General features: G+C 38.7%; 1 non-coding gene and 1 pseudogene across 1 annotated transcript; one reads left to right on the top strand and one right to left on the bottom strand.

Annotated features, from left to right (window-relative positions):
* LOC143273515 (non-histone chromosomal protein HMG-14 pseudogene) overlaps positions 1-22597 on the top strand; it is an 83931-nt pseudogene extending 61334 nt beyond the window's left edge.
* LOC121829946 (U6 spliceosomal RNA) lies at positions 4508-4614 on the bottom strand. Its single transcript, XR_006072985.1, has one exon. It is a non-coding gene; the product is annotated as a U6 spliceosomal RNA (small nuclear RNA).
* Positions 22598-24291: the final 1694 nt, after the last annotated feature.

Raw genomic sequence — 24291 nt, 5'->3', positions numbered from 1 at the left:
TTCCAGGTTCTGGCTATTACAAATAGTGCTGCTATGAACATAGCTGAGCATGTATCAGCATTCCTTGGGTATATGCCCAAGAGTGGGATGGCTGGGTCTTGAGGTAGTTCGATTCCTAATTTTCTGAGAAACCTCCATACTGATTTCCACAGTGGGTGTACAAGTTTACATTCCCACCAACAGTGGAGCAGTGTTCCCTTTGCTCCACATCCTCTCCAACATTGTTTGTCATTGGTGTTTTTGATCGTAGCCGTTCTAACAAGTGTAAGGTGGTATCTCAGAGTCGTTTTGATTTGCATTTCTCTGATGATTAAGGATGTTGAGCATTTCTTTAAATGTCTTTCAGCCATTTGTAGTTCTTGTTTTGTGAATTCTCTGTTTAGCTCTTTAGCCCATTTTTTAATTGGACTGTTCAGTATTTTGATGCCTAGTTACTTGAGTTCTTTATATATTGTGGAGATCAATCCTTTGTCAGATGTGGGGTTGGTGAAGATGTTTTTCCATTTTGTTGGCTGTCTTTTTGTCTTATTGACTGTGTCTTTTGCCCTGCAAAAGCTTCTCAGTTTTGAGAGGTCCCATTTATTAATTGTTGTGCTCAGGGTCTGTGCTGTTGGTGTTTTATTTAGGAAATGGTCTCCAGTGCCAATGTGTTCAAGAGTGCTTCCTACTTTCTTTTCTATTAAGTTTAGTGTAACTGGATTTATGTTTAGGTCTTTGATCCACTTGGACTTGAGTTTTGTGCATGGTGACAGATATGGATCTATTTGTAATCTTTTACATATTGAGATCCAGTTATGCCAGCACCATTTGTTGAAGATACTTTCTTTTTTCCATTGTATAGTTTTGGCTCCTTTGTCAGAAAACCAAGTGTTCATATGTGCATGGATTAATGTCAGGGTCTTCAATTCAATTCCATTGGTCCGTATGTCGGTTTTTATACCAGTACCAAGCTGTTTTTATTACTATAGCTCTATAGTAGAGTTTGAGGTCAGGGATTGTGATGCCTCTAAAGGTTGCTTTATCGTATAGGATTATTTTAGCTATCCTGGGTCTTTTGTTTTGCCATATAAAGTTGAGTACTTTTCTTTCCAAGTCTGTGAAGAATTGTGTTGGGATTTTGATGGGGATTGCATTGAATCTGTAGATTGCTTTTGGTAAGATTGCCATTTTTACTATGTTAATCCTACCTATCCATGAGCATGGGAGATCCTTCCATTTTCTGATATATCTTCAATTTCTTTCTTTAGAGATTTAAAGTTCTTGTCAAAAAGGTCCTTCACTTGTTTAGTTAGTGTTATCCCAAGGTATTTTATATTATTTGTGGCTATTGTAAAGGGTGATGTTTCTCTGACTTCTTTCTCAGCCCTTTTATCATTTGTGTATAGGAGGGCTACTGATTTTTTTGAGTTGATCTTGTATCCTGCCACTTTACTGAAGGAGTTTATCAGCTGTAGGAGTTGCCTGGTAGAGTTTTTGGGGTGACATATGTATACTATCATATCATCTGCAAATAGTGAAAGTTTGACTTCTTCCTTTCCAATTTGTATCCCTTTGATCTCCTTCTTTTGTCTTATTGCTTTAGCTAGAACTTCTAGTACTATATTGAATAAATATAGGGAGAGTGGACAGCCTTGTCTTGTTCCTGAATTTAGTGGTATCGCTTTGAGTTTCTCTCCATTTAATTTGATGTTTGCTGTTGGCTTGCTATAAATTGCTTTTATTATGTTTAGAAATGTTCCTTGTATTCCTGATCTTTCTAAGACCTTTATCATGAAGGGGTGTTGGATTTTGTCAAAGGCTTTTTCAGCATCTAAGGAGATGATCATGTGGTTTTTTTCTTTCAGTTTGTTTATATGGTGTATTACATTGACTGATTTTCGTATGTTGAACCATCCTTGCATCACTGGGATGAATCCTACTTGGTCGTGATGGATGATTGTTTTGATGTATTCTTGGATGGATTCGGTTTGCCAATATTTTATTGAGTATTTTTGCATCAATGTTCATGAGGGAGATTGGTCTGTAGTTCTCTTTCTTTGTTGCGTCTTTATGTGGTTTGGGTATCAGGGTAATTGTAGCCTCATAAAAAGAGTTTGGTAGTGTTCCTTCTGTTTCTATTGTGTGGAACACTTTGAAGAGGATTGGTATTAGTTCTTCTTTGAAAGTCTGGTAGAATTCTGCACTGAAACCATCTGGTCCTGGGCTTTTTTTGGTTGGGAGACTTTTGATGACTGTTTCTATTTCTTTAGGGGTTATTGGTCTATTTAAATGGTTTATCTGGTCTTGATTTAATTTTGGTATGTGGTATTTATCCAGAAAATTGTTCATTTCTTCTTGGTTTTCCATTTTTGTGGAGTACAGGTTTTTGAAGTATGATCTGAGGATTCTCTGGATTTCCTCGTTGTCTGTTGTTATGTCTCCCTTTTCATTTCTGATTTTGTGAATTTGGGTGCTCTCTCTTTGCCTTTTGGTTAATTTGGCTAGGGGTTTGTCTATCTTGTTGATTTTTTCAAAGAACCAACTCTTTGTTTCATTGATTTTTTGTATTGTTCTCTTGTTTTCTATTTCATTGATTTCAGCCCTCAATTTGATTATTTCCTGGTGTTTATTTCTCCTGGGTGAGTTTGTTTCTTTTTGTTCTAGAGCTTTCAGTTTTGCTGTTAATTCTTTGGTATGGGATTGCTCCATCTTCTTTATGTGTGCATTTACAGCTATGAATTTTCCTCTTAGCATTGCTTTCATAGTATCCCATAAGTTTGGGTATGTTGTACTTTCATTTTCATTGAATTCTAGGAAATCTGTAATTTCTTTCTTTATTTCTTCCTTGACCCATTGATGTTTCAGGTGGGCATTATTCAGTTTCCATGAGTTTGTGGGTTTTCTATAATTTTTGTTGTTGTTGAGGTCTAACTTTAAGGCATGGTGGTCTAATAAGATACAGGAGGTTATTCCAATTTTTTTGTATCTGTTGAGATTTGTTTTGTGGCCAAGCATGTGGTCATTTTTTGAGAAGGTTCCATGGGGTGCTGAGAAGAAGGTATATTCTTTTGTGTTAGGATGAAATATTCTGTAGATATCTATTAGGTCCATTTGAGTCATAACCTCTGTTAGGTCCTTTATTTCTTTGTTAAGTTTCAGTCTGGTAGATCTATCTTTTGGTGAGAGTGGTGTGTTAAAATCTCCCACTACTAATGTGTGGGATTTGATGTGCGTTTTAAACTTTAGTAGTGTTTCTTTTATGAATGTGGGTGCTTTCATATTTGGAGCATAAATGTTTAGAATCAAGACTTCATCTTGGTGGATTTTTCCCGTGATAAATATGTAATGTCCATCCTGATCTCTTTTGATTGATTTTAGTTTGAAGTCTATTTTATTAGATATTAGGATAGCTACACCAGCTTGTTTCTTAGGTCCATTTGCTTGGAAAGCCTTTTCCTAGCCCTTTACTCGGAGGTAGTGTCTGTCTTTGAAGTTAAGGTGTGTTTCTTGTATGCAGCAGATGGATGGGTCCTGTTTTCTTATCCATTCTGTTTGCCTGTGTCTTTTTATAGGTGAGTTAAGACCATTGATATTGATGGATATTAATGACCAGTGATTGTTAATTCCTGATATTTTTTGTGGTTATGTTGTGTTGTCCTTCTGTGGTGTATGTTGGTGTGGGATTATCTATTGCTTGATTTTTCATGGATGTGTTTAGCTTCTTTGGGTTGAATTTTCCCTTCTAGTGCTTTCTGTAGGGCTGGGTTTGTGGACAGGTATTGATTAAATCTGGTTTTATCCTGGAATATTTTGTTTACTCTGCCTATGGTGATTGAGAGTTTTGCTGGGTATAATAGTCTGGGTTGGCATCCGTGGTCTCTTAGTGTCTGCATGAGATTTGTCCATGATCTTCTAGCTTTCATAGTCTCTATTGAGTAGTCTGGTGTTATTCTGATGGGTTTGCCTTTATATGTTACTTGGTCTTTTTCCTTTGCGGCTCTTAATATTTTGTTTTTTGTTTTTTGTTTTGTTTTTTTTTTTGTTTTGTTTTGTTTTGTTTTTCGAGACAGGGTTTCTCTGTGTAGCTTTGCGCCTTTCCTGAGACTCACTTGGTAGTCCAGGCTGGCCTTGAACTCACAGAGATCCGCCTGCCTCTGCCTCCCGAGTGCTGGGATTAAAGGCGTGCGCCACCACTGCCCGGCTTACAGCTCTTAATATTTTTTCTTTGTTCTGTGTGTTTAGTGTTTTGATTATTATGTGGCGAGGGGACTTTCTTTTTGGATCCAGCCTATTCGGTGTTCTGTAAGCTTCTTGTATCTTCATAGGTATTTCTTTCTTTAGGTTAGGAAAGTTTTCTTCTATGATTTTGTTGAATATATTTTCTGTGCCTTTGAGTTGGTATTCTTCTCCTTCTTTTATCCCTATTATTCTTAGGTTTGGTCTTTTCATGGTGTCCCAAATTTCCTGGACAGTTTGTGTTACGACTTTTTTGTCTTTAGTGTTTTCTTTGACTGACGAATCTATTTTCAAAAATATGGAATGTTTCACGAATTTGCATGTCATCCTTGCGCAGGGGCCATACTAATCTTCTCTGTATCGTTCCAATTTTAGTATATGTGCTGCCGAAGCGAGCACTAGAGTAATAATTTTTACTCTTAGAACTTTTTGTGGAATTCTGCCCAAATTTTCTTTCTCTCAATTTGACTCTCCATTACCCCTAGTTAAATCCCAGCAAGCCACACAATAGAGGTCACAGTACTTTGTTCTCCACACTCAGCTTTTTCCATCTCTCCCTGTCGCCTCCAATAGAGGTGTCTTTCTGAATACTTTGATACTTTCACTCATATAATACTCCCTTATTTCTACTTCTGCATCTCTATGAACACTTTGGAAATGGACTCAGAGTAGCTCCCTAGATCTTACTATAAAATAGGTGTGGTATAGTATTAGAAAAGCCTGACTTCTAGTCTCCTTGTTGAAATATCCTCACCACATTACAGAATATCTCTCACCAGAGATAGACTCCACACCCCTATCCTCTGGATTTGGGCTGGTCTTAGACTTGCTCTGGTCTGTAAATGTGAAAGAAATGATAGTGTGAAAATTCCCCTTTTCAGTGTCAATAGCAAGTTGCCAATTGTGATTCAGAATTCTGACTAGTCAACACATGGGCAGTTCACACATGAACAGTGTCAGCTCACTGCAGACCTGGACCCAGATGAACCAGCTATTAAACAGAGAACATGTGACTGACTCACAGACTCACAAGCTGAATGAAACCATATTGAGGTGATGGTTCAGTGTGTATCAAAAGCTCAACAGAAAAATGGGATATTTGTGAAGTTAACTTCCATTTATTTCCATGGGAGTATCTACAATACTTTGAATCAAGTCTCATATCAGTGCATTTCTGCTTAAAGGATGGATGATACAGTAGTAACCTACAAGTATTTCAAAGTCCTTATGATGTAAATAACTTAAGAAACTAGACATCAAAATAATGAAAAATTCAGTTAAAAATGGGCTATAGAGCTAAACAGAGAATTCTCAAAGGGAGAATTTCAAATGGCCGAAAGACATTTAAGGAATTGCTCACTGTCCTTAGTCATCAGGGAGAAGCAAATCAAAACAACTCTGAGATACCATCTTACACCTGTCAGAATGGCTGAGATCAAAAGCACTGCCGATAGCTTATGTTGGAGATGATGTGGAGCAAGAGGAACACTCCTCCACTGTTGGTGAGAGTGCAAATTTGTACAGCCACTTTGGAAAGTGTGGTGGTTTCTTAGAAAATTGGGAATCAATCTTCCTCAAGACCCAGCTATACCACTCTTGGGCATATACCCAAGAAATGCTCAGTCATACCACAGAGACACATGCTCCACTATGTTCATAGCAGCATTATTCATAACAGCCAGAACCTGGAAACAACCTAGATGCCCCTCAACTGAAGAGTGGATTAAGAAAATGTGGTACATATACACAATGGAGTACTACTCAGCATAGAAAAATGACGTTATGAAATTTACAGGCAAATTAATGGAACTAAAAAATATCATTCTGAGTAAAGTAACTCAGATGCAGAAGGACAAACATGGTATGTATTCACTCATAAGTGGATACTAGAAGTAAAGCAAAGGATAATCAGACAACAACCCATAACTCCAGAGAAGCTAGCTAACAAGGAAGATCCAAAGAGGGATGCATGGATCACCCTGGGGAGGGGAAATAGATGAGATTTCCATGAGTGAACTGGAGGTGAGGGGTGGGCAACGCAAGGTTGGAGATGAGGGATGAGAACATAAGGGAATGGGATGGTTGAGTTCGAACAGGGATGAAGTGGGAAAGCAATAAGAGATACCATGATGGAGGGAGAAATCATGGGGATAGAGAGAAACCCAGTGCTAGGGAAGTTGCCAGGAATCCCCAAGGATGACCCCAACTTGGACTACTAGAAATAGTGGAGAGGGTGCCTGAACTGAACTGGCTTGCCCCAGTGATCAGATTTGTGAATACCCTGTCATCACAGAGCTTTTCTCCAGCAACTGATGGAAGCAGATGCAGAGATCCATGGCCAAACACCAGGCAGAGCTCCAGGAGTCCAGTAAGAGAGAGAGAGAGAGGAGGAGGGATTCTATGAGCAAGTGCATAAAGATCATGATGGGAAAACCTGCAGAGACGACCAAACCAAACTAGTGGGAACTCATGAAAGTTGGATCAACAGCTGTAGAGCCTGCATGGGACTGGACTAGGCCCTCTGCATGGTGAGACAATTGTGCAGCTTGATCTGCTTGGGGGGTCCTCTGGCAGTAGAATCAGAATCCATGTCTAGTACATGAGGGGGCTTTTTGGAGCCCACTATCCATAATGGGACACCTCCTGCAGCCTTGAGGCAGGGGGAAGGGCTTGGACTTGCCTCTACTGGATGTGCCTCCCCATGGGAGGCCTTGCTTTCCTGTGGGGTGATGTGGGGGGTAAGGGTGGGGGCGGGAGGAGGGAAGAGGGGGATCTTCGACTGGTATGTAAAATGAATGAAATTTTTTTTCTTAATAAAAAAAGAAAATATACTCACATCTAGATTCTTTATTAATGGCCTTTGCACAAGTCCAAAACAGAAAGTTCAGAAGGTGTGTTATTTTCATTTAACATCACCCTTTCTTTTATCTCCTGTGGGTTAAGATATGAAAAGGATCTGGCAGGGAACAAGATCCAGAAAAATGTTCATTTTCTTGATGCTGTCAAGGAGAGCACACTGGCTTGGTGCCATTGCTGCTTTAGGGTCACAGCCAACCTGGGAATGAACAGCTGTTGTTATTCAGAAAAATTCAGACAATATTTTGGAAGACTTTATTCAGGAAAAAATTAAGAAGAAAATGGAGAAAAACAAACTAAATGAAAACATTTTCCAAAAGGAATGCTGTATGTTTTGGGAAATGTTCAATATACCTTGTATGTAATATAATCTAGAAGAGTGAAGATCATAATGTGCCTAGTAAGACATTTATAAAGCACAAGGATGTAATGAGAGTGTGGGATTTGGAGTCAAGGGAAGCAGGTGTGGTGGCCAAAGCAATAGTCCTTCCTCTGTGCCTTAATGCATACAGAAGGGAACGGCTTCCAGCTGTTTATGGATGTTTAGCACATACTATTTCCAAACACGTTTGTGCTTAGTATATACATATTTGCTCATGGATGCAATGTCATGCATCTTAGTTTTTCATTGTGCCCTCATATCCTTGAAGCAGTAGTTCTCAAGGGACTGTGTTCTGGTTTCAGGCAGCTCAGAGAACAGAACAAGTGGGCAGCTGTCAACAATTAATCTTGACATTCAAGAGACTTGAACATGTTTAAGATAATTCTACATTTCTCACTATTTAATTTAGAGTATTATTTGTATTTCAAATGATATTCTGCTAATATAAAATATCTTCTTGTTGTCAAAATGCCTGATGTATGTATGATAACTCAATGTTAATTTCTACTATTTTAAGTACTGAAAAGGATAGCATATAAGCAAAAATTTTATGAACTTCTTAATAGTTTTTAAGATGAAAATGAAAACAGATGAAAAATATTCAAGGCCTCTGCTATAAAGAGAGTTGAGTTGCATATTATATTCACTTTGTAGACTGAGAATTAAAGTAATTAAAAATGAATTTGTTTGATGGATGACTTCTTGTATGCTGGTTTAGAATAACAAAATTTCAACTCAAAGTTCCTTTTACATTTTAATTTAATTTTTCCCCAATGAGCTATATGTTTGAAAAATCATTGCTCAAGTTTAAAATACAATAAAACACTTTTTTTGTTTTTTATTAGCATGTATTAATAGTACAAATTAATGGGTTTGTTATGAAAAGTATTCTTCCCAGTGTAGTTCTCTGAATTTTAACAAGGTATTGAGTCATGTAACTATTACCCAAATCAGAATAAAAATAGTTTCTTTACTTCAAAAAAAATGCCCCTATGCTAATGCCCAGTGGTTCTTTAGTCTGTTTTGTGTTGCAGTAACTAAATAACTGACACTGGATAATCTGCAAAGCAAGGAGGTTTGTTTGGGCTTTCAACTGGAAGCTGGAACACCCAAGCTGAAGAAACCATATCTGATAAAGGCCTCAGTGTCACATGGTAAGTGTGATTTTAGGCTGATGTGGATCTGAAAACTCTTTCAGGGGAGATGATGTGCATGCTTATAATAGTACTTACAAGTACTAATCTCATCCCAGGATATATAAATACTCCCAAGAAAGTACTGTTTCTTTCTGAAGAGTGGTACCCTCAATGAATTAATCACTTCTGAAAGATCCTACTCCATACCCTGAAGTGAAATAATCCTTTTGTACACTGTGAAAGTTTTGCTTTCATTGGTTTAGTAAAGAGCCAACTGGTCAATAGCTAGGCAGAAAGAGGTTAGGCAGAAGAGCCATGCTGAGAGAACACTGGGAAGAAGGAGGGCAGAGTTGCAAGTCAGACATAAAGGAAGCAAGACATGAACATGCTGTGCTGGAAAAGGGTACTACCAAGCGATAGAGAATAGATAAGAAATATGGGGTAATTTAAGTTGAAAGAGCTAGTTAATTACAAGCCTAAGCTATCAGCTGAGCACTAATAAATAATAACTCTCTGTGTGGTTATTTGGGACCCAGCAGTTTCAACAAAAATCCTCACCTACAAATGGTGCCCAACAAAGTGCACTTACAAGCACATAAGGCCTAAGAAAGCTGTTTAAAAAAAGTTTGAAAAACAAAGCCAAATGTGGCTTTGGCTTCCTAGTTTCATGTCTCTCATGCCACCTGCAGTACCAAGACATGTCTTCTAGCCACTTCCTGAAGGCTTGAGTTGCCAGTGTGAGCCCCACCAGTACACCATGAGCTAAGCTGTGTGGCGGCTTAAGACTTTGCTCATGCAGACAGAAAAGGATACAGATATACAGTAAAGACAGATTCAGATGGGGGGGGAAGCAAACCTCTAAACTGGTTACAGTGTGTTTAAAAATGTACATAGGCTTGTGAGAGAAAAGAGAAAGAGTAGGGACAGTCATAGAGAAATAGTTTTAAAACAATAAAGTCTTTAAAGGAAGAATAAAATAGCTCTAGCACCTAGGCCAGGGGCACAACCCATGCCCCTCACCCCCACACATTGCTTTCCCAGTTGCAGGTCAGAAGGGAAGATTCCTGTGGGCAGAGCTCCCCACCAACACCCTCCATTGAATGCTGCAATCTACAAGACCCACTACCTCTCCCAACCATATCCATCCCCCTGTGACCTCAGCAGCTCTGTGAGACACAGAATTCACCAGCTCCAATCGGACCAAGAATGCTGATTGGACCAAGAATAGCCCCCTGAGACACAGACACAGTAAGCACAAATTGGTAAGAATACTTTTCTCAGACACAGAAACCTCTTGCACTGACTGGAGGAAGAGATGGGTAGACACCAATGCAAAAATACATACAACACAAAGAGCAATATGGCACCACTAAAACCTAGTAGTTCTTCAACAGCAAGACCTGAACATCACAACATAGAAGATGCAAAAGAAAGCAACCTTAAAAATAACTTTATGAAGATGATAGAAGCCTTTAAAGAGGAAATGAAAAAAATACCCTTAAAGAAATTGAGGAAAAGACAAACAAAAAATTGGAAGAAATCAATAAATCCATTAAAGAAAATAAGGACCAAGAAAAAGAAATCAAAGAGGTAAAGGAAACAGTTCAAGACCTGAAAATTGAAACAGAAGCAATGAAGAAGACACAAATCAAGGGAATGTAGAAAATGGAAAATCTGAGTAAATGAACAGGAACTATAGATGCAAGCATAACCAACAGAATGCAAGAGATAGAAGAAAGAATTTCTGGCATGGAGGATATGATAGAGGAAATAGATTCTTCAGTAAAAGAAACACTAAAGTGAAATAAATCATAACACAAAACATCTAGGAAATCTGGGGGACCCTTAAAAGGCCAAACCTAAGAATAATAGGAACAGAAGAAGGAGAAGAATACCAAATGAAAGGCCCAAAAAATATTCAACAAAATCATAGAAGAAAACTTTCCCAACCTAAAAAAGGAAATGACTATAAAAATCGAAGCTAACAGAACACTAAAATAGAATAGACCCCACAAAAAGTCCCCTTGCCACATAATAACCAAAGTCCCCTTGCCACATAATAACCAAACCACTAAACATACAGAATAAAGAAAGAATATTAAGAGCAGCAAAGGAAAATGGCCAAGTGACTTATAAAGGCAGACCCACCAGAATAACATATGATTTCTCAATGGACACTCTGAAAGCAAGAAGGTCATATCTATATCTAATCTACATCTACATCTACATCTACATCTACATCTACATCTACATCTACATCTATCTATCTATCTTTCTATCTATCTATCTATCTATCTATCTATCTATCTATCTACACAGAGAGAGGGAGAGAGAGAGATATCATGGATGCCAGCCCAGACTACTATATCCAGCAAAACTTTCAATCACCATAGATGGAGTACATAAGATATTCCAAGACAAAAACAGATTTAAACAATACCTATCTGTGGTGGTATTGTGTTCCCCAAAATATTGTGTACCTTAATAAACTTATCTGGGGTCAGAGAACAGAAAAGACACTAGATACTTAGGATAGGCAGTGATAGCACACGCCTTTAATCCTAGCATTTCAGAGACAGAAATCTCTCTGGATCTTTGTGAGTTCAAGGCCACATTGGAAACAGCCAGGCATGGTGACTCACGCCTTTAATCCCAGAAAGCGAGGCTTTAATCCTAGGGAATGACGGTAGAAAGCAGAAAGGTATATAAGGCGTGAGGATCAGAAACTAGAAGCATTTGGCTGGTTAAGCATTTAGTTGGTTAAGCTTCAGGCTTTCGAGCAGCAGTTCAGCTGAGAGCCATTGGGATGAGGAGACAGAAGCTTCCAGTCTGAAGAAACAGGACCAGCTGAGGAATTGGCAAGGTGAGATAACTGTGGCTTATTCTGTCTCTCTGATCTACCAGCATTGACCCCAATAACTGGCCTCGGGTTTGACTTTATTAATAAGAACTTTTAAGATTCCTGCTACACCTATCCACAAATCCAGCCCTACAGAAAGCACCAGAAGAAAAACGCCAACCTAAGGAAGTTAGAGGAACCTGGGAAAACAAAGGCAATAGATAACTCCACAGCAGCAAATACCATAGAAGGGAAATACACACCCACTACCAAGATAACAGGAATTAACAATCACTCGTCATTAATATCCCTTAATAAAATGGACTCAATTTGCCTATAAAAAGACACAGACTAACAGAATGGATACTAAAACAGGATCCATCTTTCTTCTGCATATAAAAAACATATGTCAACCTCAAAGACAGACACACTTCAGAGTAAAAGGCTGGGAAAAGACTTTCCAATCAAATGGACTTAAGAAGCAAGCTCATGTATCTATCCTAATATCTAACAAAATAGACTTCAAACAGAAGTCAATCAAAAGAGATCGGGCAAGACATTGCATATTCATCATAGGAAAAAATCCATCAAATGAAGTCTCATTTCTCAACATTTATGCCCCAAATACAAGGGCACCCACATATGTAAAAGAAACATTAATAAAGCTTAAATTACACATCAAATCCCACACACTAATAGTCGGAGATTTCAACACCACCACTCTCACCAACAGACACGTCTACCAGAAAGAAACTTAACAAAAAAAAAATAGGTGATCTAACAGATTTTATGTGTAGACAAATTTCTAAACAGTCTTATTAAATAAGAAACACAGAGCCAAATACAGAGATAATAGCCAAAGAGATCAAAGAACTAGCGAAGAAGAGCCATGACTACCTTATCTTATCACCTCACCACCATTGCTTCCCCGGAGAGAGCTTCTTCTGTGTGACTTGTGTGTTTATTGCTTTCCTGTTCTACTTTCTCATTGGCTCTAAGCCCAGGCACATGACTTCCTTGTCACTGCCTGTCTATAGAGACCTCCAGGTTTCTATGGTTGGTACTGGGATTAAAGGCTTGTGTCACCACACTTGGTTGTGTCCTTGACCACACAGAGACTTTGCCTGCCATGTGATCAGATTAAGGGCATGGGCTACCACCACCTGACTTCTGTTCCTGGCTTGCTATCACCTCTGATCTCCGGCAAACTTTATTATCATACAAATAAAATCACATTTCAGCACAATTAAAATATCACCACAGTTATGATTCAAATGTATTTAATAGATATGTACAGAACATTCTACCCTAACATGAAAGAATATACCTTCTTCTCAGCACCCATGGAACCTTCTCTAAAATCGACCACATTCTCAGTCATAAAGCAAATCTCAACAAATACAAAGAAAAAAAAAGCCCAGCACCAGATAATTTCAGTGAAGAATTCTATCAGAATTTCAAAGAAGAGCTAGTACCAATATTCTTCAAATTGTTCCACACAATAGAAACAGAAGAAACATTGCCAAACTCTTTTTATGAGGCTACAGTTACCTTGATACCAAAACCACACAAATATTCAACTAAGAAAGAGAATTACAGATCAATCTCTTACATGAACATTGATGAAAAATACTCAATAAAATACTGGCAAATCCAAGGACACATAAAAAATTATCCACCATGATCAAGTAGGTGTCATTCCAGAGATGCAAGGATGGTTCGATTTACAAAACTCTGTCAGTGTAATACATCATACAAACAAACTGAAAGAAAAAAACTACATGATCATCTCATTAGATGCTAAAAAAGCCTTCCACAAAATCCAACACACCTTCATTATAAAGATCTTAGAGAGATCAGGAATACCAAGAACATACCTGCTGTGGATAATGCTTTTGTACATTGGTTTAATAAAACGCTGGTTGGCCAGTAGCCAGGCAAGATGTATAGGTGGCATAAGCAGACAAGGAGAATTCTGGGAAGAGGAAGCCTGAGTCAGGAGATACCAGCCCACTGTCTAGGGAGCAGCATGTAATGGCACACAGGTAAAGCCATGGAACACATGGCAACATATAGATGAACAGAAATGGGCTGAGTTTAAGTGTAAGAGCTAGTCAATAGTAAGCCTGAGCTAATAGCTGAGCAGTTTTAATTAATATAAGCCTCTGTGTGTTACTTGGGTCTGAGCGTCTGCAGACTGGACTGGACACAGGAAAACTTCAACTACAAATGATGCCCAATTTCCACCTAAAACCTGAGAACGCTTTAAAAAAGGATTCTAAAATGGAGCCAAGAACACCTTCCAAGTTGTGTCTCTCATGTGAGTCATGATACAGAGACACCTTGGCATGGGGGCTTGAGCTACTCTATGGCAGGTTTGTGGTGTGTGGGTTTGACCTGTAGCATGGCAGTTTCCCACCACAGAATACTGAGGCATTTCCAAGCTGCACATTATGCTGCATGGTAGATTTAGCCTTTCCTAATACAGACAAAAAAAAGAGGTTTCTGGGGTACACGCTGCTTTGATAGAAGCATAGAGCCAGTGCCTCCCAGAGCCTGTGGAGAGCATGGCTCCCAGAGCTTGCAGTGAATTATCTCTGTCATGTTGAAAAACTGATATGGGTGGAGGCAGAAGCAGTACTGACAGTTTAAAGCAATAGATCCACAATAAGGCAGATTCAGATGGAATAAGACTTTAAATGGTTTACAATGTGTGTAAAAATGTATATATGCTTGGAAGAGAAAAGAAAATAAATATAGACCATTATATAAAGGAATAGTTTTAAAAAATAAAGTCTTTAAAGAGGCAGTAAAGGTAATATAAAGAATAAGCCACATAAAGATTGATATTACACAAAGAGTCTGGATTATATTGTCTTTGGGATTTTTAACTGCAGAGAGTCATTTGATTGTAATTGCTGCTGAGTTAAATCAATACGTGTATTTTAAAGGTATCTTGATTTCAGAAGTTATGTCTAAGGATATGTTGCTTTGGAAAAGAAATTTTCTGCTTTTGTTTCCACAGAAGATGAGAACCTGTGGATTGCTTCCAGGCTAATAAAGTTTGACCAGCCAAGACCCCCTAAAAGGTCTCCAATGATATCATGGCCCAGATCATCCAACATCCAAATAATGCAACTGGTGCAGACAATGCAGCCTTACATACGACTCCAGTCAGGACTTGACCATAATTCTTAATTTTCTAAGGATCCCTATAAGACTACCAGCACCCCCTATCACCAGGAAGTAGCCTAGAACACTATGCCCACATTCCTGGCCCCCAAAAATGGATCAGGGAAGTTTGTCTTTATTTAGGTTGTTGTTTACAAATTGTTAATGGTCATAGTCAATCTCTTCCTAAAAGAAGAAAGGGGATATGATATGGAAATATAAGATATAGATATGATGGAATAAAGGGTGGATTGTTGAACCTACTTTTAAAGAGCAACTTGCTTAAAATGTTTTACCTTGGTATGGATTTTAGTTTATTGATACAAATTTAAAGTTAATTTTGTTATACTGTATATATGTGTATATATGTGTGTGTGTGTGTGTGTGTGTGTATGTGTGTGTGTGTGTATTTCTATTTCTGTTTAAGGTATTATATTTATGTAACTCATTTAAATTGTAATGGATAATTAAGAAATACAGATTAATAGTCATCTATGATAATCAAACTTATAGTCATGTTAGTTAAGTTTTCTAGGTATACATAGATATATTTCAATTAGGTAGGTAATCTTCAAATACTTCAAAGACCTACAGAAAATGGCATTTAAAAACTTAGACTTTCTGGACAGTGAGACACATCTACTCCTGGCAGCACCAATTTATTTCAAAGAGAAAGATGAGCATCTAAGACACTCAGAGTTTACATTCTTCTTGGCAAACATAGTCATTTGGGCAAGAAACTGTTCTTGCCTGGACTGCTTGACAAAATGTCATATAAACTGGGCATGCAGGACCCAAAGAAAGATGACCACTGAACTGTGCAAGGTGAGATGGTCCTTTAGGTTCCTGCTTCACAGAAGAAACTGCCAGACATTCTACAGGACACAGAGAAAAAAGCGACTGAGAGACTAGGCCTAAGGGCTGAGGATGGATGTTCCAATGTTACAGAGGAACTTACAGGCAGCTGTCTCTGTCATTCTAGATGTTTGGGGGTTGCTTATAATGCATTTTCTATTTACTTAGGTAATATTATATCCTTCTGAGGTCTTTGATATAGTTGAAGACTAGATAGTTATAATTATAATTTTCCTTAGTTATGATAAAAGATAAGTTAAATATGAAACCTTAGACTCAAAAATATAAGATAAATAGAATATTTTGTTTGAATTTGACAAATATAAATAGACTAGATATTCTAACTGTAATTCTTGCTAGATAACTGTTTTGTTATATAGAATTTTACTATGTTAAAGTTAAAACTTTGCTTTTTAATTAAACAGAAAAGGGGAAATGCTGTGGAATAATGCTTTTGTATACTGGCTTAATAAAATGCTGATTGACCAGTAGTCAGGCAGGAAGTATAGGCAGGATAAGCAGACAAGGAGAATTCTGGGAAGAGGAAGGCTGAGTTAGGAGATGCCAGCCTGCTGTCCAGGGAGCAGCATGTAATGGCACACAGGTAAAGCCACAGATGACGTGGTGACATATAGATTAATACAAGTGGGCTGAGTTTAAGTGTAAGAGGTAGTCAGTAGTTTCCTGAGCTAATGGCCTAGCAGTTTTAATTAACATAAACCTCTGTGTGTTTACCTGAGTCTGAGTGGCTGCAGACGAGGTGGGACACAGGGAAACTGCAACTGCACGTACTTAAACATAACAGGCAATTTACAGCAAGCCAGCAGCCAACATCAAATTAAATGGAGAGAATCTCAAAGCGATTCCATCAAAATCAGGAACAACACAGAGCCACTCACTCTCCCCATATCTATTCAATATAGTACTTGAAGTTCTAGCCAGAGCAATGAAACAACATAAAGAGATCAAGGGGATACACATTGGAAAGGAAGAAGTCAAACTTTCACTATTTGCAGATGATATGATAGTATACGTAAGTATCCCAAAAATTCTACCAGGGAACTCCTACAGCTGATAAAAACCTTCAGTAATATGGCAGGATGCAAGATTCACTCAAAAAAAAAAAAAAAGCTTACTTATATACTAATGATAAATGGGCTGAAAAAGAAATCAGAAAAACATAACCCTTTACAATAGCCACAAACAATATATAATACCTTGGGGTAACTCTAACTAAGCAAGTGAAAGATCTGAATGACAAGAACTTTAAGTATTTGAAGAAAGAAATTGAAGGAGATATCAGAAAATGGAAAGATCTCCCATGTTCATGGATAGGTAGAACCAACATAATAAAAATGGCAATCTTACCAAAAGCAATCTACAGATTCAATTCAATCTTCATCAAAATCCCAACACAATTCTTCAAAGACCTGGAAAGAACAATGCTCAAATTCATATGGAAAAACGAAAAATCCAGGAAAGCTACAACAATCATGTACAATAAAGCAACTTCTGGAGGCATCACCATCCCTGATCTCAAGATCTACTATAGAGCTATAGTAATGAAAACAGCTTGGTATTGGCATAAAAACCAATGTGTGGGTCAATGAAATTGAATTGAAGACCCTGACATTAATCCTCACACCTATGAACACCTAATTTTTGACAAAAAAAAAAAAAGCCAAAAATGTACAATGGAAAAAAGAAAGCATCTTCAACAAACGGTGCTGGCCTAACTGGATGTCAACATGGAGAAGAATGCAAATAGATCCATATCTATGGCCATGCACAAAATTCAAGTTCAAGTGGATCAAAGACCTCAACATAAATCCAGTTACACTGAACCTGATAGAAGAGGAAGTAGGAAGTAACATTGAACACATTCACATAGGAGACCACTTCCTAAATACAACACCAGTAGCACAGATGCTGAGAGCAACAATTAATAACTGGGACCTTCTGAAACTGAGAAGCTTCTGTAAGGCAAAGTGCACAGTAAATAAGACAAAATGGCAGCCTACAGAATGGTAAAATATCTTCACCAACCCCACATCTGAAAGAGGGATGTTCTCCAAAATATATAAAGAACTCAAGAAATTAGACATCAAAACACCAAACAATCCAATTAAAAAAATGGGCCACAGAGCTAAACAGAGAATTCTCCACAGAAGAATCTCAAATGGCTGAAAGACATTTAAGGAATTGCTCAACATCCTTAGTCATCAGGGAAATGTAATTCAAAATGACTCCGAGATATCATCTTACACTTACCAGAATGGCTGAGATCAAAAATACTGATGACAGCTTATGTTGGAGAGGATGTATAGCAAGGAGAATACTCCTTCACTGTTGATGGGAATGAAAACTTATACAGTCACTTTGGAAACCAGTATGGAGATTTCTCAGAAAATTGGGAATCAATCTACCTTAAGACCCAATGATAACATTCTTGGGCATATGCCTAAGAAATGCTCAATCACACCACAAGGACACTTGCTCAACTATGTTCATAGCAGTATTATTCATAATAGCCAAAACCTGGAAACAACCTACATGCTCCTCAATTGAAGAATGGATAAAGAAAATGTAGTACATATACACAACGGAGTACTATTTAGCAGTAAAAAACAATGACATCATGACATTTGCAGGCAAATAGATGGAACTAGAAAATGTCATCCTGAGTATTGTAACCCAGACTCAGAAGGACAAACATGGTATCTATTCAGTCATAAGTGGATACTAGGTGTAACTCAAAGGAAACCAGACTACAACCCACAGCTCCAGAGAAGCTAGCTAACAGGGAAGACACTAAGAGGGACACATGAATCTCCCTGGGAAGGGGAAGTAGATGAGATCTCCTGAGTAAACTGGGGACAATTTGGGGCAATAGAGGGTAGGAGATGGGGGATGAGGACATACGGGAATGGAATGATTGAGCTGAAACAGGAACAGAGTGAGAGACCAATGAAAGATGTCTCTTGATAGAGGGAGTATCATGGGGATAGGGAGAAACCTGGTACTATGGAAGTTCCTAGGAATCCCCAAGGATGACTCCAGCTTAGACTACTAGCAATAGTGGAGAGGGTATCTGAGCTGGCCTTACCAAGTAATCAGATTTGTGAATATCCTAACTGTCATCATAGAGCTTTCATCCAGTAACTGATGGAAGCAGATGTAAGATCCACAGCCAAATAACAGGGTGAGCTCCAGGTGTCCAGTGGAAGAGAGGAAAGGATTCTATGAACAAGGGGCATCAAGACCATGATGGAGAAATCTACAGGGACAACTGAACCAAACTAGTGGGAATTCATTACTTTAGACCACAAGCTGTGTAGCTGCATGGGACTGGACTAGACCGTCTGTGTAAGTGATACTATTGTGTAGCTTGGTCTCTTTAAGGGGCCCCTGGAAGTGGATCAGGATCTGTCTCTGGTACATGGGCTGACTTTTTGGAGCCAATTACCTATGGTGGGACACCTTGCACCCCCTTCATACAGGGAGAGAGGCTTGGACCTGCCTCAACTGAATGTACCAGGCTCTGCTGACTCCCCATGGGAGGCCATACCTTTTCAGAGGGGATAGGGGATGGTTTGAAGGGGGTAAATCTGGGGGGGGAAGCAGGAGGAGGGATGAGAAGGGAATCTGTGATTCATATGTAAAATGAATAAAACAATTATTAATAAAGAAAAGTAGAACAACTAAAAAATTTTTAAAAAGAAAGAATAAAATAATATAAAAGGGAAAAACCACATAGCTATGAAAAATTCATGAAAAGTTTGGATCCTGTATGTTATTGTGTTGTCCTTTAATTTTTTTGAATTCTAATGAGCAAACAACAGCTGCTAAGAGACATTGGATTGTGAAGGCTACTGGATTAAACCAACCTATATATTTTGAAAATATATTGACTTCAAAATGGAATTCAAAATGTGTGTTGCTTTGGAGAAGAGGTTATGCTTTTGTTCTCACAAAAAACAAAAGGCTATGGATTTATCCAGGTTTGAAGAACATCATGTTTGTTTGAGGAAGACCCCTTGAAAATCCTGGCTACAGACATAAAGAAACAAACCTAGAAAAACTACCAGACATGTGACGTATATTTGACCTACTCAAACATAAAAGAAGAAATTATTTTTTTGCTAACTTGTATACAACACATAGTCTATCCTCATATTAATGCAGATACGTATGTTACCTCTTAAAGTTTATGTATTTTCAGAGCAAGAAGACCAGACACCTGTAGCATGAATCTTAACAGTTCTTAGTAATAAGATGAAACCCGGGGCCAGTTATTGGGGTGAATACTGGAAGATCAGAGAGACAGAAGGAGCCACAGCTAGCCTCACCTGGCCAACTTCTCAGCTGGTCCTATTTTCTCAGACTGGAAGCCTCTGTGTCCTCATATCCGAATGGCTCTCAGCTGAATTGCTGCTCAAAAGCCTGAATGCTTAACCAGCCAAATGCTTAACCAGGCCAAATGCTTCTAGTTTCTGGTCCTCAGGCCTTATATACCTTTCTGCTTTCTACCATCACTCCCTGGGATTAAAGGCTTGTTTTCTAGGATTAAAGGCGTGATGAGTCACCATGCCTGTCTGTATCCTTGAACACATGGCTTTCCACCTCTGGAATGCTAGGATTAAAGGCATGTGCTATCCTCTATGGATATCTGCCTCTATGGATACTGCCTATCCTCTATGTTTAATATTGTAGCTGCTCTGTCTCTGACCCCAGATAAGTTTATTAGCATGAACAATATTTGGGGGAATACAATACCACAGACACCAATACAAATGGATGGCCCAAGTGATCCATTATCTTCGAGCTCCTCTGCTGCCTTTTCCTCAGAGCTCTGCATCCAGAACAGCTTCAAGACTACTGGCCAAGATGGTCCAGCCTCACAGACTAATCCAGCCATGACTTGACCATAATTTTAAGTTTTCTCAGGGTCCCCCAGTGATGCCAGTGCCCTAGACAATGGGAAGCAGTCTAGAGAAATGGGTTATGGATGTTTGTCATCATTTAAGGGCAGTTGATTACAAGTTATTATAAGTTATTATATTATTACAAGTTATTGCCATGGTCAGGAGAAAATCTAAGCAAAGTAGTTAAATTCAAAAATCTCTTTCTAAAGGAAAAAAGAAAGATACAATAAAGAAATGATGAGATAAAAGGATAATTTATTTAATCTACTTTAATCCAAAAAGCAACTATTAATCCCAAAATATTTTACATTGGTATGGATTTTAGTTTACTGACACAAATTTAGAGTTATTTTTGTCATACCGTATGTATATTTCTACTCTTGTTTTGTATATTGTGCTTATGCAGCTCATTTAAAAATGTAATGTATAAGCCGGGCGGTGGTGGCGCATGCCTTTAATCCCAGCACTTGGGAGGCAGAGGCAGGCGAATCTCTGTGAGTTCGAGGCCAGCCTGGGCTACCAAGTGAGTTCCAGGAAAGGCACAAAGCTACACAGAGAAACCCTGTCTCGAAAAACCAAAAAAATTTTTAAAAAAAATTAAAAAAAAAATGTAATGTATAATTAAGAAATACAGGTTAGTAGTTAGTCACCTATAATAATCAAATTTGTAGTCAAATTAGGTATGTTTTCAAGGTTAAGCAAATATATTTAGATAGATAGGTGATCTTCAAAGACCTGCAGAATATGGCATTTAAAATGTTTTAATAGCATAAGGCTTTTCTTGACGGTGAGACATGTCTACTTCTGGCAGCATCAATTTACTTCAGAGAAGATGATGGGCATTAAAGAAGCTCCATATGGAGTTTGCTTTCACTGTGGCAAAAACTTTGCCATTGGGCAAAGAAACTGCTCTTGCCTCAGTTGCTGAGAGTTACTGTCCAAACTGGACCAGCAGAATGCAAAAGAAAACAACTGCCAAATTTGCCAAGACAAAGTAGGACAGTCTTTCAAAGTTCCCTGCTTCTCAGAAATGCTGTCAGCTATACTAGGCCTATAGGCAAAAGATAGATGCCCTAGTGATACAGAGTAGCTTTGGGTAACTGTCCAGGCAGCCAGATGTCCCTGGTCATCAGGTAATATTACATCCTTCTGGAGTCTTTGATGGAGTTAAAGACTAAATAGTTAAACTTACAGTTTTACTTAGTTATGAAAAAAATAAACTCACAAAGATAAGATAGATAATAGAATATTTTCTCTAAATGTGCCAAATATTAATGAACTGGATATTGTAACTGTAATTCTTACTTGATAACTGTTTTGTTCTAAATAATTTTACTATGTTAAAAATAAGACCTTCCTTTTTTTTCCTTTTATTTTATTTTACAATATCATTCAGTTCTACATATCAGTCACTGTATTCCCCTGTTCTCCCCCCTCCTACCCTCCTCCCCTTCCCCCCAGACCAGCCCCCATTCCCACCTCCTCCAGGGCAAAGCCTCCCCCGAGGACTGTGATCAACCTGGTAGACTCAGTCCAGGCAGGTCCAGTCCCCTCCTCCCACACTGAGCCAAGTGTCCCTGCATAAGCCCCAGGTTTCAAACAGCCAACTCATGCAATGAGCACAGGACCCGGTACCATTGCCTAGATGCCTCCCAAACAGATCAAGCAAATCAACTAAGACCTTCCTTTTTAATTAGACAAAAGGGAGGAAATACTATGGGACGATCTTTTTTGTACACTGTGAGTATTTGTTGCTCTCATTGGTTTAATAAAGAGCCAGCTGGCCAATAGTGAGGCAGAAAGAGGTTAGGCAGGAGAGCCAGACTGAGAGAATACTGGGAAGAAGGAGGGCAGAGTTGCCAGCCAGACATAGAGGCAGCAAGAGATGAACATGCTGTGCTGAAAAAACGGATCACCACGTGGTAGAGTGCAGAGGATCACAGCAGTTCAAGGAGTGGCAAAGGCGGAGCCCAAGCGGCGCTAGGCGGGGCTGTCGGCCAAGCCCGCCCCAGCCAAGGTGGACGCGAAGCCAAAGAAGGCCGTGGGAAAGGATAAATCATCAGACAAAAAAGTGCAAACAAAAGGGAAGAGGGGAGCAGGGGCCAAACAGGCAGAGGTGGCTGACCATCAAACCACAGATGTGCCTGCAGAACACGGAGAGGCTGAGAACCAGAGTCCAGCCTCTGAAGTAGAAGAGAAAGAAGCCAAGTCCAACTAACCATCCACCGTGTCTGTCAGTGTACCCGCCTCCCTTCTTGTACAACCCAGAGGAATATTTTATCAACTATTTTGTAAATGCGAGTTTTTTAGTAGCTCTAGAAACATTTTTAAAAGGTGGGAGGAGGTCCCACCTCATCCCATTTTTTAAGTGTAAATGATTTTTTAAAGAGGTTAAATCACTTGCTGGTTGTTTATTTTTTGGTACAACCAGAAAATAGCAGTATACTGAATCAGGAGAGGCTGTGACTGTCTCGGGGGTCACCATAACATTCCGTAGAGGGGACCTAGTTTTATATCCTACAACACAAAGCATACTAAATGGTAATTTGGAGTCTTGGTTGTGCATTTGTGTCTGGAATATTTTCAGTTATTTCTGGTCTCGTGTTTCTAGTAGAACTGTATCCTAAAAAAACCACTCCTCGGTCCTTTCCCTGTCAGAACTGTCTCTGGTCACAGCAGTCCATTTTCCTAACAATTGTGATAATGTGCTATGAAAGACTGAAATTTTTTTTTTTTTTTGGTTTTTTTTTTCTAGACAGGGTTTCTCTGTGTAGCTTTGCGCCTTTCCTGGAGCTCACTTGGTAGCCCAGGCTGGCCTCAAACTCACAGAGATCCGCCTGGCTCTGCCTCCCGAGTGCTGGGATTAAAGGCGTGCGCCACCAATGCCCGGCTGAAATTTTGAATATGTACTGTATGTGGCATAAAATTGTAAGTCAGTGGAATTAAGGATTGTGAGCATTTGATTGTTATGTGAGATCTTAGAGAAAACTTGCCAAGCTTAGGATGGAACATCACTGGAATAAGTTCAAAGAGAAGCAACACATGGCTCTTTGGGGGTACGTGAACACAATGTATGACTCTTATAGAGTTTGAGTCCATGTTTTAGGATTGAAATGTCTGTGTACTCAACCAATAAAGTCTCAGTTATGAAAGAGTAAAAAAAAAAAAAAGAAGAAATGTGGGTTAATTTAAGTTGAAAGAGCTAGTTAGTAACAAGCCTAAGACATCAGCTGAGCTTATATAATTAACAATAAGTCTCTGTGTGGTTATTTGGGGGAAGTGGCAGTCCCCTTCCCCCCCAAAAAAACTCCATCTACAATATCCCTCAGTATTGTCACATTGGAAACCAATCCACTAGTCCTATGACTCTTTGGGCCCAAATTATATCAAAACTATAGAGGTGGATCACATAGGATGTATCTTCTTAAACTGTTTACCCAGCATAGTGCAGCTGAGAGTCTGCTCCTCTTTATCGTGAGTATGATTCTATTCCGGAATGCCTTGTTACATGTTTTCACATTCACTCGTTGAAGGATATTTTGCCTGTTTCCAATTTGAGGTCTTTACTCACAGCAAGCATATAAACATCTCTGTACAGATTCAGAAATGTCTATAAGTTTTCAGTTCTTTGGAATAAATATCTCAAAATGAAATTTCTGCATTCTCTAGAACCTTAAGAGAGTGGCTGACTGTTTTCAGAGTGGCTGTAACATTTTTAATCCTCAAAAGCATTTTATAAAGATCTAACTTCTCCTGTTTTCTCTAGCTTTTGGTGATAGTAGTGCTTTGTTCTAGTAGCAAACCAGATGTGTGGTCACATTTCAGCATGCCTTTGCTTTAGGATCTCCAGGATGCAGAACATACTCTAATGTATCTGTTTCATGTGTGCATCTTCGGTGAAGTCTTGAGTCA

Source organism: Peromyscus maniculatus, chromosome 5 (assembly GCF_049852395.1).
Source record: "Peromyscus maniculatus bairdii isolate BWxNUB_F1_BW_parent chromosome 5, HU_Pman_BW_mat_3.1, whole genome shotgun sequence".
Taxonomy (NCBI): domain Eukaryota; kingdom Metazoa; phylum Chordata; class Mammalia; order Rodentia; family Cricetidae; genus Peromyscus; species Peromyscus maniculatus.
This window is presented reverse-complemented; position numbering and strand designations above follow the sequence as displayed.